The sequence below is a fragment of the Mercenaria mercenaria genome, chromosome 7 (assembly GCF_021730395.1).
Source record: "Mercenaria mercenaria strain notata chromosome 7, MADL_Memer_1, whole genome shotgun sequence".
NCBI lineage: Eukaryota > Metazoa > Mollusca > Bivalvia > Venerida > Veneridae > Mercenaria > Mercenaria mercenaria.
Genome location: NC_069367.1, coordinates 84,059,504 through 84,075,208, shown reverse-complemented (window position 1 = coordinate 84,075,208; position 15,705 = coordinate 84,059,504). Strand labels below are relative to the sequence as shown.

Sequence of the window (15,705 nt, the reverse complement as noted above, 5' to 3'; positions counted from 1 at the left end):
ATGGGATATGTCTTGCATTTGGGGCCACTGGTGTCAGGGCTATTACTGAGAATAGATTCCACTCAATACCTAATTTTGTGTAAGTTGGAAAGTATTGTAAATATTAGGTTTCTGAATTGTGATATATGTTACAGGTATGTGATTCTTATCCTAATGTACATTTTGCAGTCATTGAAGTGAAATGTCAAATGTTGAAAACCTGATTCTCAAAGTTTCTGTTGAATCCTAACAGACAGGTACAACTGCAGTTACAGTAAATTAGTATTTTTTGTGCTTGATCATGAATTGATTGATCTTTTATTTATTTCTCCAAAAAATCTACCTTTCAGATATGAAAGTGTTCTTTTAGGTTGCAGTCAGTGGCTACTGAAAATATTGGAAAACTTTATTACTGTGAAATCAGAAGTATTCATGGGGAATAGTTTTTAGCTCGACTATACGAAGTATAAGGAGAGCTATCCTACTCGCCCCGGCGTCGGCGTCTTTCCGCGTCCCCACCTTGGTTAAAGTTTTGGTGCACTTTCTCTTTTTTCAACTTATCTCTGTAATCACTTGATGGATTTGATTCAAACTTGAAATACTTATTCCTCATCATCATCCACATCATCTGTCATAAGGGCCATAACTCTGGCACCAGTATTTCATGAATTATCCCCCCTTTTCACTTAGATTTTCTGGTTAAAGTTTTGATGCACTTTCACTCTGTCTCTGTTATTACTGAATGGATTTGATTCAAACTTAAAATAGTTGTTCAACATCATCACCCACACCATATGACACAAGGTGCATAACTCTGGCACCAATTTTTTATTAATTATTCCCCCTTTTTACTTAGAATTTTAGGTTAATGTTTTGATGCACTTTCACTCTGTCTCAGTTATTACTGAATGGATTTGATTCAAACTTTAAATAGTTGTTCAACATCATCACCCACACTATATGACACAAGCTGCATAACTCTGGCACCAATATTTAATGAATTATGCCCCTTTTTGCTTAGGATATACTTATATAGTGTTTTGACACATTTTATCTTTACCTCTCTTATTACTTTAAGTTGATATTTTTGACATAGACTATTGTGCAATATCTTCATCCACAATTGGAGTCATTAAACACTCCAGTGACAGCTCTAGTTTCCTCAGATGTGCCCAGTTTCACTATCCAGCATCGAAATAGTCGAGCGCGCTGTCTCCTGTGACAGCTCTTGTTGTAAATGTGGTGGTCATTTCTATCTGTCAAACAATTTTCAATGGTCAAAAAACAAGTAACTAAAATTCAATAATTTTATTAAGACAAATAAATGTCCCAGTAAACTAGCAGTATTTGCCAAAACTTAACAATTTTATTCCAGTGTATTAAAATGATTTAACTTTATATGAGAAACACTACAAAGTGTCTTACTAGATAACAGAAGGGTAGAAATAATTTAAAGGCTTTCACTAGAATTCAGGGCAAAATTTTTCCCAAAAATAGAATTTCTTCAAACTTAGGATATTGAAAGACAATTATCTATGTAACAAAAAAATTCAATAAAATCATAGGTCACTGGTATTGAAAAAGTTATCTTCCCCTGAAAACGTCATTTTCAAAAAAAAAGTACATTGTTTTGTTTCTTAGATGATTGTGCTTCAGTATCCAAAGTTTGAAGAAATTCTAATACTGGGAAAAAATTTGCCAATTTTATATACAGGGAATCTAGCGTAAGCCTTCAAAGTTAGAAAAAAAACTTCTATTATTGATGGGGATGTTTGCTTTGGAACAACAAGAATTATCAGCAGTGTATCATGAATAATAATTTTGAGGGAACATGTGCAATTTGTTATTGTTTAAAGTAAATTAAATGTGAATATGAAATGAAGATTGTTGTTTTTTTTATGATATTAAAATGACTTTTCGAGTGAAATGAGCATTGAACTGCCTATTCAGGCCCATGCTTCAGAAGAAAAGTGTATGCTTTAATGCTTTCAAAATGCAGGTTGGTAGGTTTGTCCGCAGACAGTCTGGTTTCTGATAAATGAATGTAGAATTATTTGGCCTTATTAAGGCATTATACTTAAACAGGTGATTTACTGTGGACAGCATTGACACATATTTATTTGGAGCCTATGTCAAGGTTAAACTGATCAGTGTCTGGTCAGTGACCTATGAACACTTTGGCTTACAGTTGTAAAATTTCACTAGGTAAACTAGATGTGAAGGCAGACAACCATTGTTGTTCTCAGGCTGCAGAAATAATGCATAATTTTTTATACAGATGTTCCCAACCAGCAAATACAGCATCACTTTCTTAGCAATTGCCTAATAATTTTGAGGCAACAGAAAGGTTTCTGTGCAACAGTTACTTTCTTTATTTGATAACTGGATCTGTCTCTAAAAATGCCAAATACAACTTTCTGTAATTGATCACCAGATCTGTCTCTAAAAATGTCAAATACAACTGCCAGTAGTTGATCACCAGATCAGTCTCTAAAAATGTCAAATACAACTGCCAGTAGTTGATCACCAGATCTATCTCTAAAAATGTCAAATACAACTTTCTGTAATTGATCACCAGATCTGTCTCTAAAAATGTCAAATACAACTTTCTGTAATTGATCACCAGATCTGTCTCTAAAAATGTCAAATACAACTTTCTGTAATTGATCACCAGATCTGTCTCTAAAAATGTCAAATACAACTTTCGTAATTGATCACCAGATCGTCTCTAAAAATGTCAAATACAACTTCTGTAATTGATCACCAGATCTGTCTCTAAAATGTCAAATACAACTGCAGTAGTTGATCACAGATCAGTCTCTTAAAAATGTCAAATACACAGCCAGTATTGATCACCAATCTGTCTCTAAAAAGTCAAATACAACTTTCTGTAATTGTATCACCAGATCTGTCTCTAAAAATGTCAAATACAACTTTCTGTAATTGATCACCAGATCTGTCTCTAAAAATGTCAAATACAACTTTCTGTAATTGATCACCAGATCTGTCTCTAAAAATGTCAAATACAACTTTCTGTAATTGATCACCAGATCTGTCTCTAAAAATGTCAAATACAACTTTCTGTAATTGATCACCAGATCTGTCTCTAAAAATGTCAAATACAACTGCCAGTAGTTGATCACCAGATCAGTCTCTAAAAATGTCAAATACAACTGCCAGTAGTTGATCACCAGATCAGTCTCTAAAAATGTCAAATACAACTGCCAGTAGTTGATCACCAGATCAGTCTCTAAAATGCTAAATACAACAGCTACTGTGAAGGTTCAAGTAATAATTCAATTTTTTATGGGCCTTTGGCTAAGGCAAGTAACACAGCCAGCACTTCTAAATCCAACACATTTAAAACAATATACTGAATACAGTATAGTTTATCAAAATATTGTTGTAATATAAGGCATTACAGTCAAGCTGCTCTGGCAAATTCTTTTTAATATTTAATAAACAAGGAACTCACAAAAAAGCAAAATAATTTTTGTATATTTATTTTTCATTCTGATTTTCAACATGTAACACTTATATATTATAACAAAACTGATTAACCCACAAAAAATGTCATAACATTTAAGCTTGTAATGCAATGACCTTTTATTTATATGAGTGAATATAACATCAGAATTTTACAAGATTATCTAATCTTTTCATAAAATTCTTCATTTTCTCAATAATAAAAGGGCATTAACATTCTATAAATAAATCTTGATCAATCACAAATAACAAATCTATTAATACATTTTTCAATTTTAAAATCAGCAAAATTTAATGGCACATTTGAAACATTAATACATATATATATCAATATAAAGTATACACGTTTATAAAACAAACATTAAATATTCCCCCCACCCTCATCATCCTGGAAATTTGCTTTACAACCCACATTGTCCCGGAAATATGCTCTACCACCATCAGAGGAAAAAGTAAATGGATATGGTAATTGTATGGGTAGGCAACACTGTCCATTCATCTGTCTGTCTTTGTAAACTTGTGTCGGTCACATTTTTGTGCACAAAACTCCTGATACATATTTCAATAACGAAAGCAATAAATTATAATGCAAGATTTATCAGAAACATTCAAAATGTAAAAAGCAATTTTTTTGAAAGCTTTTAAGAGCACTGAAATGCATTATTTTAATGTCACTATTAACTGTTGAATGTTGTGGTGATTTGACAATCATGAAACAAATTCACTAATTTTCCTAGTAAAGCTCATCCTGAAGAGGATTAAGAGGGTCTTACAGGCTTGAACATGGTTTTCCAACACAGGGGATAGCGAGGAACAAGAAACCAAGCAAAAAAAACCTTGAAACAGACAGCTATCACTGATTTAAAGATATATGTACTTGGAAATTACTGACTGTTATTGAAAAAAAACAACGGATAAATATCAAACAGGGAATGCCACATTCCAAAAATGCAGCCTCCCAATAACGAAACTCACAGCCTTACTATAAACAGTAAAACTTTTACATTAAAATTATCAATACCAGCTGACTTCCACTAGCAATACTGGCACATGTAACTGATACACTTCCAGTCCCTGATGGAACAACTGCACATTATGATGTAGACCTCTTAAAACAATGTACTAGAAAGGTCACTAACTGCAGCCTTCTGACTACAATGGCACACTTATTTCCATGACATACTCGGCTATTATTGCTTTAGGTGTGCCATTATGACCAGAAGGTAACTAAGCACTAGGTAAATATATTCTGGTTAAGATACAATTTTCAATGAACTGTTGGTTGACTGTGTTTCTGTAATCCAGTATTACTTTATTAGTATAAAAAAAGCTTCATTCTTTCCTTTTTCATTCATTAATTTAATTTTTCATGAAATGCAAATTTTCATCTTGGAAGAGTGCTAAAATACAGAGTTCATCAAATTTAAAAACCAGGTCATTTCATTATAAAAATTAAAAAATAACACTTATTCTGCAAATTTTTGCCATTGCTGAAGTAAAATGTTCAAAACTAATTCAATCATATTGATATAAAATGCAAACACCAAGAGCTGAACCGAGGTCTTGTAAAATGCATAATGAGTCAGAAGAGCCAGATATATTATAATGTTAGACTTACTGCTTTTATATACTTCATTTCTTAAAAAAAAAGAATTCCCATGAATTACCCATTGTAAAGTAAAATGAGTTTATGTTACAAGGAAAAGTCTCAAGTTGGACTATTTCCTCCTGGAAGTCATTCAGAATTCACATTTCATGATTTGCTTGTAGGCGTTTCCACAGGAAATCTTTCAGCGGCAATTTCAAACATTCTTTTGAAGACCTCAGGCTCTTGTGCTCCAGAAAACACTTTTTGACCATTAAGGTAGAATGCTGGTACTCCTGGAATTATAAATGTAAAATCAGAATAACCTTTTAAATGACCCCTTTTCTATAATGGCTAGTTTATAGTCTGTGCTACCATACAGAACCAGTAAATATACTGTGTTAACAGCACATTTTGATGGGCTATTAAATTAAAACTTGAAAAAAATTATTTCTGATGCCATCTTAATATTTCTAACACTTGTAAAATTTTCTTTTATATAAACAAAGAAGGATTTTACAGTGTATTGTCTTGTCGATTAGAACATGTTTCGCAAAATGACCTACTTTTGGCTATTCCGGTTTATTTCTTAGTATTTAAAACCACATTTCAGTTTAGTATCCCTTCCTGGTGTAATTCGAACATGTTAGAATAGAAATAGATTTTAGTTTTGCATGCTTTGTTGGCAAATAAAACATGTTTTTTCGTTCAGATACGTCATATTTAATTCGGCCTTTTTGGCTAGATTACTAGGCATCTGAACTCAAAAAACGTGTTTTATTTGCCAACAAAGCATGCAAAACTAAATCTATTTCCCAAACAACTACTGAAAGACTTGCCTGTCCATAATCAAATTTACATGTTGCTTTATATAAACTGACAGTCCACAGTGAAAATTTATCTCTAATAAAACACTAATTGAAAGGCTTGAAAAATAAAATGCTAAGTTTCTTCTTAACTGTCTACCTTAGCCCAAACAAATTAGAGCCACTAAAATAGCATAGATTATGGACAAGCTAGTTTCTTCACACAACAGACTGAACATGTTGTTGGCAGATCAACAGAAGAATGCATGGTTACTGACTTACTTCCCGGAAGTAATCTAGATTAATCTGGAAAGTTTTCAAACAATCGGATAAAAGCATTTACAATTATAAATGTGTAATAATTTTGATTTACAAGCCATTCAGTAAAGTTCCTTCAATAAACATTTTTACATTGTAAATAAAATACTACAGAATGGTAAATCATTAATGATGCCAGCATTATAGACATTGTTAATCCAAAATGAAAACGCATAAATGTTTGAAAAGCTATGTGAAAAGCATTATGTGACATGATGTAGATACTAGGAATAATTATTTAAAACTGAAGCACTCTGTTTGATGTATTTGTTGTAAACAGACTTTGTTGCTCTGCAGATTAACTTAACTTATAATTTAACTAATATATTCCCTTGTAGACAGGTGTTTGCATTACTCAAAATTATTGTTCACAGACTGAGGTTATTGTGTAATTGAATTTAAATTTCAGCTAAACTGTTTACAATAAAAGTTACCTGAAATTCCTTTCTCTGCCCAGCTTATAGCTCTTTTGAATGTAGCATTTACGTTTCTGTCATCATTGATGAAAGCTTTTGCTTGTTCAACATCCAGCCCACATTCCTTGGCAACATTTAGACACGTTTCTTCTTGCAATGGTTCAGCATCAGTAAAACACCTCTACAAGTTCAAAAAATTTCATGATAAATATAAGGCAATGCAGAAATTACACCTTCGATTCTTCTTGTAAACTGTGTTTGTTGGAAAGACGTCATTCTAGAGAGGTTATGTTAAGATAATACAGAAAGGAACATGTCTTTGCATAGAGGTTTTTTCTCCTTCGCCATCAGAAGTTGTACTATTCTTCATTGCACTCGGAAAACAGTTTTAACGTACTATTCTTCACTGCATTCGGAAAACAGTTGTAGCATACTATTCTTCATTGCATGCGGAAAACAGTTGTACTTGTAGCGCAGACAAGAAAAAATACCTGAAACCTTTGACATCTAAACATGACCTTGACTTTTGAGCACGGGGGTTGGATGTTGTAATGAGATGTTGTCTTGTTATGGCAAAGTTATTTCAAAACCCAGCAATGCATAACAATGTTACAGAGTGTACAAGATGTTGTGTACACTTGAACTCCCGTAGATGCACACACAACAGTGTAAAATCCCTATCTAACATTTTTAATGGCGAGGACATTATAAAATGTTTCAAAAAAAGTTACCTTAGAACTTGTCTACTAATTTAAAACTGATACGTGGTCTTGAAGAAGGTTCTGGCAAATTAACCCTTTCGCTGCCTACAAGACGGGTATACCTGTCCCACTTCTATGTCAGCCTATTTGCCTACAAGGCAGGTTTACCCGTCTTGGGATTTCCCAACATTCCAACCTATAAACAATGCAAATGACATCACACGTATTTATCCCAGAGCTACCAATCATATTAAAAGAAAGTTTTCCATCTGTGTTTGCTGTTGTATTTTTTAGAATACTGCACACAGGAAAGCCCTTAATGACCTTGTGACCTGGTAAATTTCCACATTTCAAAATGGTGGACGGCGGTTCAACTGCGGGGTAAAGTAGACAAAACAACTGCAATATTCTCTCTAAACGTCGAAGATTCGATAAGGAAATTTGGTACTTGATATTTCTTTGTTTTCTAAACATAGGTTTACAAACCAAGCAAATTCTTCAAAAATTTATAGCTGTTTACAGTGATTCTTCCCCATCCAGCCCTTTCACTGTCTACATGTATGATGAACCGGTATACCTGTCTCACATTTATGTCAGCATATTTCATACTAAAACAAGCCTTTTTTAGAATAAATCTGTTCTTATGTATGCATTTATTATTTTCCTTTCTAAAAATTATAGGTTTTGTATACTTTCTGTGAACAATAAAGCCTCTAAACTTTTCTGTCAAAACTAAGGTGATTTACAGGAAAGTGCCTTGCAAATACAGTGTACATAACGTAATCGGGTCCTCGGCAGCGAAAGGATGAAGATTGAAATTATGAACGATTAATGAAGTTAATTTTTGTTTTGTTTTGGGTTTAACACCGTTTTTCAACAGTATTTCAGTCAGTTTACATAACCAGTGTTCCTGGATTCTGTACCAGTACAAACCTGTTCTCCGCATGTAACTGCCAACTTCCCCACATGAATTATCAGAGTTGGAGGACAAATGATTTCAGACACAATGTCTTTTATCAAATCGTCACGGAGAACATATGTTCAATAAATGTACAGGTATACAAACACATTAAAAGTAAAATATAAACCTTGAAGAGTTTTTCTGCAACATCATCTTGCTTATTTCCACCATCTACTTGTTTTGCATATTCTAACAGAGTATGTCCCATCAATGTACTAGCAAATGTTTTACGTTCAGTGTTGAAGTCAAGTCCTAGGGAAGCAGCTATACCCCTGAGGTGCTGTACCCTGTAATAAAAAGGATAATTAGGTAAATTCTATTAAGATCATAGTTTACATACATTTTCTGGTTGTTCCTCTATTGAGTCGCTTACCTGATATCTCAGCTCTAGCCAAGAATAGAAAAACACATAATAATGGCAACTTTATGACAACTAATCAGAACTTTTACCAGCAATTACCTTGTACACTAGGAATACAGTACATAATAGTACTGTTACATTGATTACTGGACCTCTAGACTCTGGGTCTAGAGGTCTGGGTATTGGACCCCTAGCCATGCACAAATCCTTGTCTTTTGTCTCATTAACTGTTTGAATGGGATAACAACTATTTTATGTCATATGTTGAACAATTGTTTTTGAATTTGATTTTATAGCTGTTTCTAGCTATATCTACATCTACATGGTACTCCCAACAGTCAGTAACTGACTATGACTGGGAGGCGACTGTCTGGGGGACATTTGGATACACAAAATTAGTGTGCAATATTAAAATCAGTACTACTATATTACAAGTTAGTGGTTAAAAGATGATAAAAACATTTATTTTAGGGTAGAACATCAGTACTTCCAGGCTACTCCTGAACTCGTTTAGAGTAACACTGACTTCACATTATATGGTAGGATGTTTCAGAGTCTAATTGTTCTAGGAAAAAAGTGAATTCATGTGATACTGTGTACAAGAGAAAGGAACATGAAAGTTAAGGTTCCTAGATTCTATTAGGTACTTGTGATCTACACAGACAATTGAGTGATAGATTTTATACAACATAATTTGGGATGTGAAATTTCTCCTTGTTTCTAAAGTTTGCCATTTTAGTACAGATAACATTTCAGTGACACTTGATGTAAAGTCATAGTTGTTGAGAATGTATCTAGCTGCAGCCCTCTGCACTCTTTCAATTTCACATGTTAGATTTTTTTGCCATGGATGCCAAACAGTTGAGCAATATTCCAGTTGGGGACAAACATATGTTTTATATGCAGTTCTTTAATTTTGACATTTTTTGTCTCAACATTTCTTTTTATGTATTTTAGGGTATTGTTTGCCTTGTTTGATACATTTTGTATGTGAGGTTTCCAACTAAAGTCCTCACTGATGTTTACACCTAAGTACTTAGCATTTTTGGTAGTTTTTAATTCATGGTTATGTAACTTATAGGAAAAAAAGTGGTGGTTTTTCTCTTATATATAGCTAGATTTAGCTAAAGCTAATTTCTGACTTTTCTGGGACCTGTTGTGTTGACTAGGTCAGAATCTAGAACCATGTCCTAGAAAATACACTCTGTCTAATCTTAAAACGATTAAATGGATCAAACATTTTTACAAGTCTTACCTGGGATTATTTGGGTCCTTGTAGCCTGGTGGGATCGGGAGGCCCTCGGGAGGAGTCTGGGGCCTTAGCATATAAGGTTCCCAACGAATTCGGAACTCGTAATCCGAGCTCAACGATTCCATTGCAGACTCCATTTTCCGCTTTCCGATCCAACACCATGGTCAGATGATATCACTGACAATGTCTATGTTGACTTTCTTTTTCGCCGACATTGTAACAGATGAAAACTTTCTACCAAACGCGTAAATTTTGTTAAACTTTGAAGTTTCAAGTTTCAAAGGCAACTATAAGTAGTTTCAATGGCGTGTTTACTTCTAAGGGAGGCAACTGGCAACTGTGTTCATTTGGAGTTCCTCGGTTATTTAGGTTTTGAAAGAAAAGGTATAGGTTACACTCGACCAATTCAAGTCCTTATTTATTTCATATTAATAACAAAACATTCAGACCTCATTTTCAGCACTTTAGAGCATTTCAATGATATGAAAACCATATATGCTCATTTAGTATAACATGTCTTCTTATCAAAAATAGAAAAATATTGACATGTTATGTTGAATATAAGAAAAATAATCTGTTCTGAGAAACATCACCCTCTAAAAATGCCCCCATGAAAACAGCCGTTTAGCAGTTACGCGTAGGTAGACATTTTTCGCAAAGAATAAAACTTATTCCAAGAAATTTACAATGAAAATGGTCTAGATCTATTCTCAGTACTATAAGCAGTAAACATAAGCCAAAAATTTAACTGTCACCTCCTCATGTCACTCATTATACCAGATTTCATCCATAGCATGGAACTACATTTTGGACTACTTCACATGTAACACTGAGTAGTTATTTCCGGTTTGGTGTAATCCGTCCTTAAAGAAACATTTTTCATACTCAAAATGTGTTATTTTCACTTAAATTGTACCAGTAACCTAAATGCATGAAAAAAAATACCAGTTTCAGTTTGATACAATCAGTTTTCAAGGTTTTATGGCTTTTTCAGTAACGTATGCTAGCGCGCCAAATTTCCTGGAAAAAAGCTGTCGCGACATCATTTTTGACCACTTTTCCTTGCTTGAGCTTATTTTTGCCATATTTTATCAAGTTTTACCATAAACTGCACTCAAATCACACACTGTTACTGTAAAATATACCCAAACTCACCCCTGACACCTAAAACATACCAATATTTAGTCAATAAATATGCATTTTTGAAAAAAAATACACCCAAAACAGTGATTTTGAAATATTTTTAGTTTTTCTTTTTTTCTCTGCTAAATTGCACTGAAATTGTCATCTTCTATCATAATCTGGCCAAACTAGCCTGTTTACAGCCACATCTAAACAAGTTTAATTTTTTACCCTGCACAACTTATAGGTTACACTCTACCAATTCAAGTCCTTATTTATTTCATATTAATAACAAAACATTCAGACCTCATTTTCAGCACTTTAGAGCATTTCAATGATATGAAAACCATATATGCTCATTTAGTATAACATGTCTTCTTATCAAAAATAGAAAAATATTGACATGTTATGTTGAATATAAGAAAAATAATCTGTTCTGAGAAACATCACCCTCTAAAAATGCCCCCATGAAAACAGCCGTTTAGCAGTTACGCGTAGGTAGACATTTTTCGCAAAGAATAAAACTTATTCCAAGAAATTTACAATGAAAATGGTCTAGATCTATTCTCAGTACTATAAGCAATAAACATAAGCCAAAAATTTAACTGTCACCTCCTCATGTCACTCATTATACCAGATTTCATCCATAGCATGGAACTACATTTTGGACTACTTCACATGTAACACTGAGTAGTTATTTCCGGTTTGGTGTAATCCGTCCTATACAATCTGGTGTGCGCTTGTATCTGCGAACCATTAGATCCAAGTTTTAAGTGAACACTGGTTAAGTCTTACTTGTTATTTCATTTTCAACAAAATTTAAGATATAAATAACCCTAAATCTCTAGAAAAGGAGGTCCGTACCCCTAGAAATGGGGCATGGAGTTGTAACGTCTTAGTTTAATCAAAGAAGTATAAAATACAAGTTTAATCATATTTTATTGTACATATATACAGAAACACAAACAACGATCACATACATCAAAAATGCCATATATACAAATGGGTTGGGCCAAAAGTTATTACAACATTATCGAGGGCCCTTCCCAGACATCTTACAAGTCACTAGATCAAAGACCCCAAAGAAATATGAATACCATCTGAAAGGAGTTGTTCTGGCTGAGGATCGCAGCACAAAGTACCTAGGTGTAGACATACAGTCAAGTCTAGCCTGGAAGCAACACATTGATAGGACATCAAAGAAAGCTAACAACATGCTCGGCTTCCCGAGACGGAATGTTCAAAAAGCTTCAGAAGACACCTTCACAATGACACCTTTAACATATATATAGAAATTCTTAAAATATCATTGTACTATTAAAGTCATTTCAATTAATCGAATTTACTGAAGCAATACTTAGTATGTAGTGAAAATCAATTCAGAAGTACCATGAAAGATCTAGTAGTTAATGAAATAACATTTATATTTAAGAGCATGAAATTTGTCCTACATTATACCCTTTTTATGCCCCCCGCCCCACCCTGACACTACCTCCCCAGATAATACAAGATTTTATTACAAATACTATCCTGTCCAATGCATTAATATTTCCATATCTGCCATGCTGAATCTATCTTATATATGCTTGGACTTTTTTATTTAACATTGTCAAACAATTTTTGGTAATTCTGTACCATTTCATTTTATTTTAAATGATGGCTATAGTTCTAGAGTTAAGATTAAAATTTCTTGTCCTACAAATCAAAAAAATGCAATTTCAGCACAATGTTTGTTCCTAAACTAAGCAGAACAAGAGCTGTCACTAATGGTGACAAATGCCCTCGCAGCACCTTGACCTTTGACCTGGTGACCCCAAAGTCAGTAGGGGTCTTGTACTCAATAAGTACTATCAGCATGTGAAGTGCCTTCATGCAAAAAGTTAACATTGTGACGAACGAACGAATAAACTAACGGACGGACAGTTGAAAACTAATATGCTAAAAATATGCACTTTTTCTATATCAACACTATGTTTATAAACTAAGCAGAATAAAAAATATGCACTTTTTTCTGTATCACCCCATCTATGAAATTAATTAAGACAAAACTACCCCTACATGGCCTTATGTTTGTGATAAAATAACATATACAGGGTAGGTAGATCAGTAGTTCCTGTTTGGTCCAATTGGATGAAACCTATATAAATTGCAGCATTTGGAGAGTTATCTTCCTAAATGATTTAACAGTTGTCGCTACTGGCGAATAGGTCCTATCATGTGGTGTACTCTCGGCTTTTATCATAGTGTTAAAACTCTTTTGTTAACCTTTCATGAGTTTCAAACACCTGAAAGTGATTGAATTATTTAAAAAGATATAGTTATGTAATTTATCAATATCATCCATTTGGTAACTGGTTCTTCTGTTTTTAACATAAATTTAAAGCCTTGTGGAAATTTCATCATTTCAAAATGCTGGCCAGTAATATATAACTGAAATATTGTTATAGCTTTTATTTTAAGCGAGTCACATTTCCATTTAATTTTTTAGCAAAGTGGGGCTAGTATATTTAGCTAGTTGAAAATATTGTTAAAATTTACCAGTATTGTTTCAAATAGATGGTGATTACTGTGAAATCATTAATATTCGTGGGGGACTAATTTTCGTGGATTTCGTGGTTGTGTCAATCCATGAAATTAAATCCCAACGAACAGGTAAAATTCCCGTTAATTTTATGGTCAAAAGTTGAAATCCACAAATTCATATCCCCACGAAATTGCCGTTTTGACCAAAACCACGAAATTTCATGCCCACGAAATTAAATGATTTTACAGTACTTTACATATTAAGTTTGCATAAAATTTCCCATCCACTGGCTGCATACTGAATGTTATCATAAAAATCTGCATGCCATGGCCATCCTGTTAACTCTAGGGGGTTCAAGAATATGTCCTTGAAGCAGACTTAACACTTCCTGCTCCCACTTGGGTGTTACATATTGGACAGTCTGATGTTAGTGTATATCAATAAGTTTTCCTAATCCTTGAAATAATGTCTGATAGGTCTTACATTTGTTCTTTATTTTTAAAGCTCGATCTACAAATTTGTGATCTGTGTATTAAAAATCCTCCCGGAGTTTTTTATTAAATATAAAGATTTATATTTTGACATTCTTACATTTCTAGTTTGGTTTCTATAGTTAAGAAATAAACAAGTAAACATGCATTGTCAGTATTTCAGTTGATTACAGTTTTTCAACTAATTGTTGGGATGTTATTTCAAGAAGCAACGCTTTAAGCCAGACAAATATGCAATTGACAATCTGTCGTTTCCTCTTTGAGCATTTACTTGGTTAATTTCTGCATGTCATGAATTAACATAGTCTTCATATAGTCTATATAGCTAGGAATCAATTTTTCACATTTCTCATGTCTTGAGGAAAACTGGTCAATCTGTACACGTTCATTTAATAAAATCTGTAAAAAGATCCTTTGGAAGCAAAGAATGCAACCAAGAAGAATAATAGCAGACTCGGTTTGACTGAGTCTGTTCATGGGAGGTAATAAAATGTGCAACACCGCTCACGCCCTCTAGCACCGGCTTAAGGGAAACTCTATTACACATATGTTGAATGGACTCCATGATCCCAAAGGACCAGAAGTTACATTTTAAAAACAATTTTACAGCTTTAAAATTCCAATTTTTGCAGTTTTCTATTACTAGCATTATTAGACCATGCAAATATTTTCCTGTTTATTCCATCACTTGACACATTTACTAATGTAGACCATAGCTGTACAACTGTTTTCTTAACCTTACAAGTCATTGGTTGCCACCCAATATCTCTATTTACTGCAGCACAAAATATCTAGCTGCTCTATGTTAGATACCATTAAATACAACCGAAATCTACAGATTTGTACATAACAAACCAACCAACTGGTAGAATTTCATTAAACTTCTTTCATTCTTTTCCATGAATATTTATTATAAACATGTGAAGTTTTGTACCCACACCTGGTCACCACCTTGCCTTGGTCACACCTCCTCCCCCTCCCCCCCAAAAAAAAATCAACCTGATAGTTACTGAGAAATGGCTGCAGACGGACATTTTTCATTAAATCAAGGGCAATAACTCTAAGGGAAATTGACCAATTCCAAAAAAAAATTGATGGGCATCATCGCAGTAAGTTGGTTCATGTTTATTTCAAGTTTCATGAAACTCTACCGGCTAGTTACTGAGAAATGGCTGCGGACGGATGGACTGACGGACGGACAACGCCATTTCAATACCCCCCTCCCGATTTCATCTGTGGGGGATAATTAGAACAAGCAAATTCGATGAATTGGTATCCCCCGCCGAAAGGGTTTGTGGTGAGGAATTGCAAAAAAATATATCCGGTAAAAAGTTAAGGATATTAATAAGAAGCAAATAATTTCATTAGTCAAAATCAATTTAACAGAAAACAAATGTTTAATTAAAAAGTATATAATAAATGTATGATACTTTGATCCTGACTAAAGAATTTTTTTTTTTGTGAATGGGATATGCTTACTGTAATAAGCTTAGCTTTTAAAATTAAATGCAGTTAATTGAAATGCAAGGTGGAATGGTACAACTTGCATGTTGATAAATATTCATGGAAGGTTAAAAAAAAAATCTAAAATAAGGCATGAAAAAAATTTTTTTTAAGGGAGGGGTGTGGGGTGTGACCAGGTGTAGGTGAACAATTTCACATATTAATAATAAATGTTCAGGGAAAATAAATGAAAGAAATTT

At 33.5% G+C, this 15,705-nt stretch overlaps 1 pseudogene; it reads right to left on the bottom strand.

The window, feature by feature from the left end:
• Positions 1–3,466: 3,466 nt before the first annotated feature.
• On the bottom strand, positions 3,467–10,203 carry LOC123553751 (uncharacterized; annotated as a pseudogene).
• Between the last annotated feature and the right edge of the window lie 5,502 nt (positions 10,204–15,705).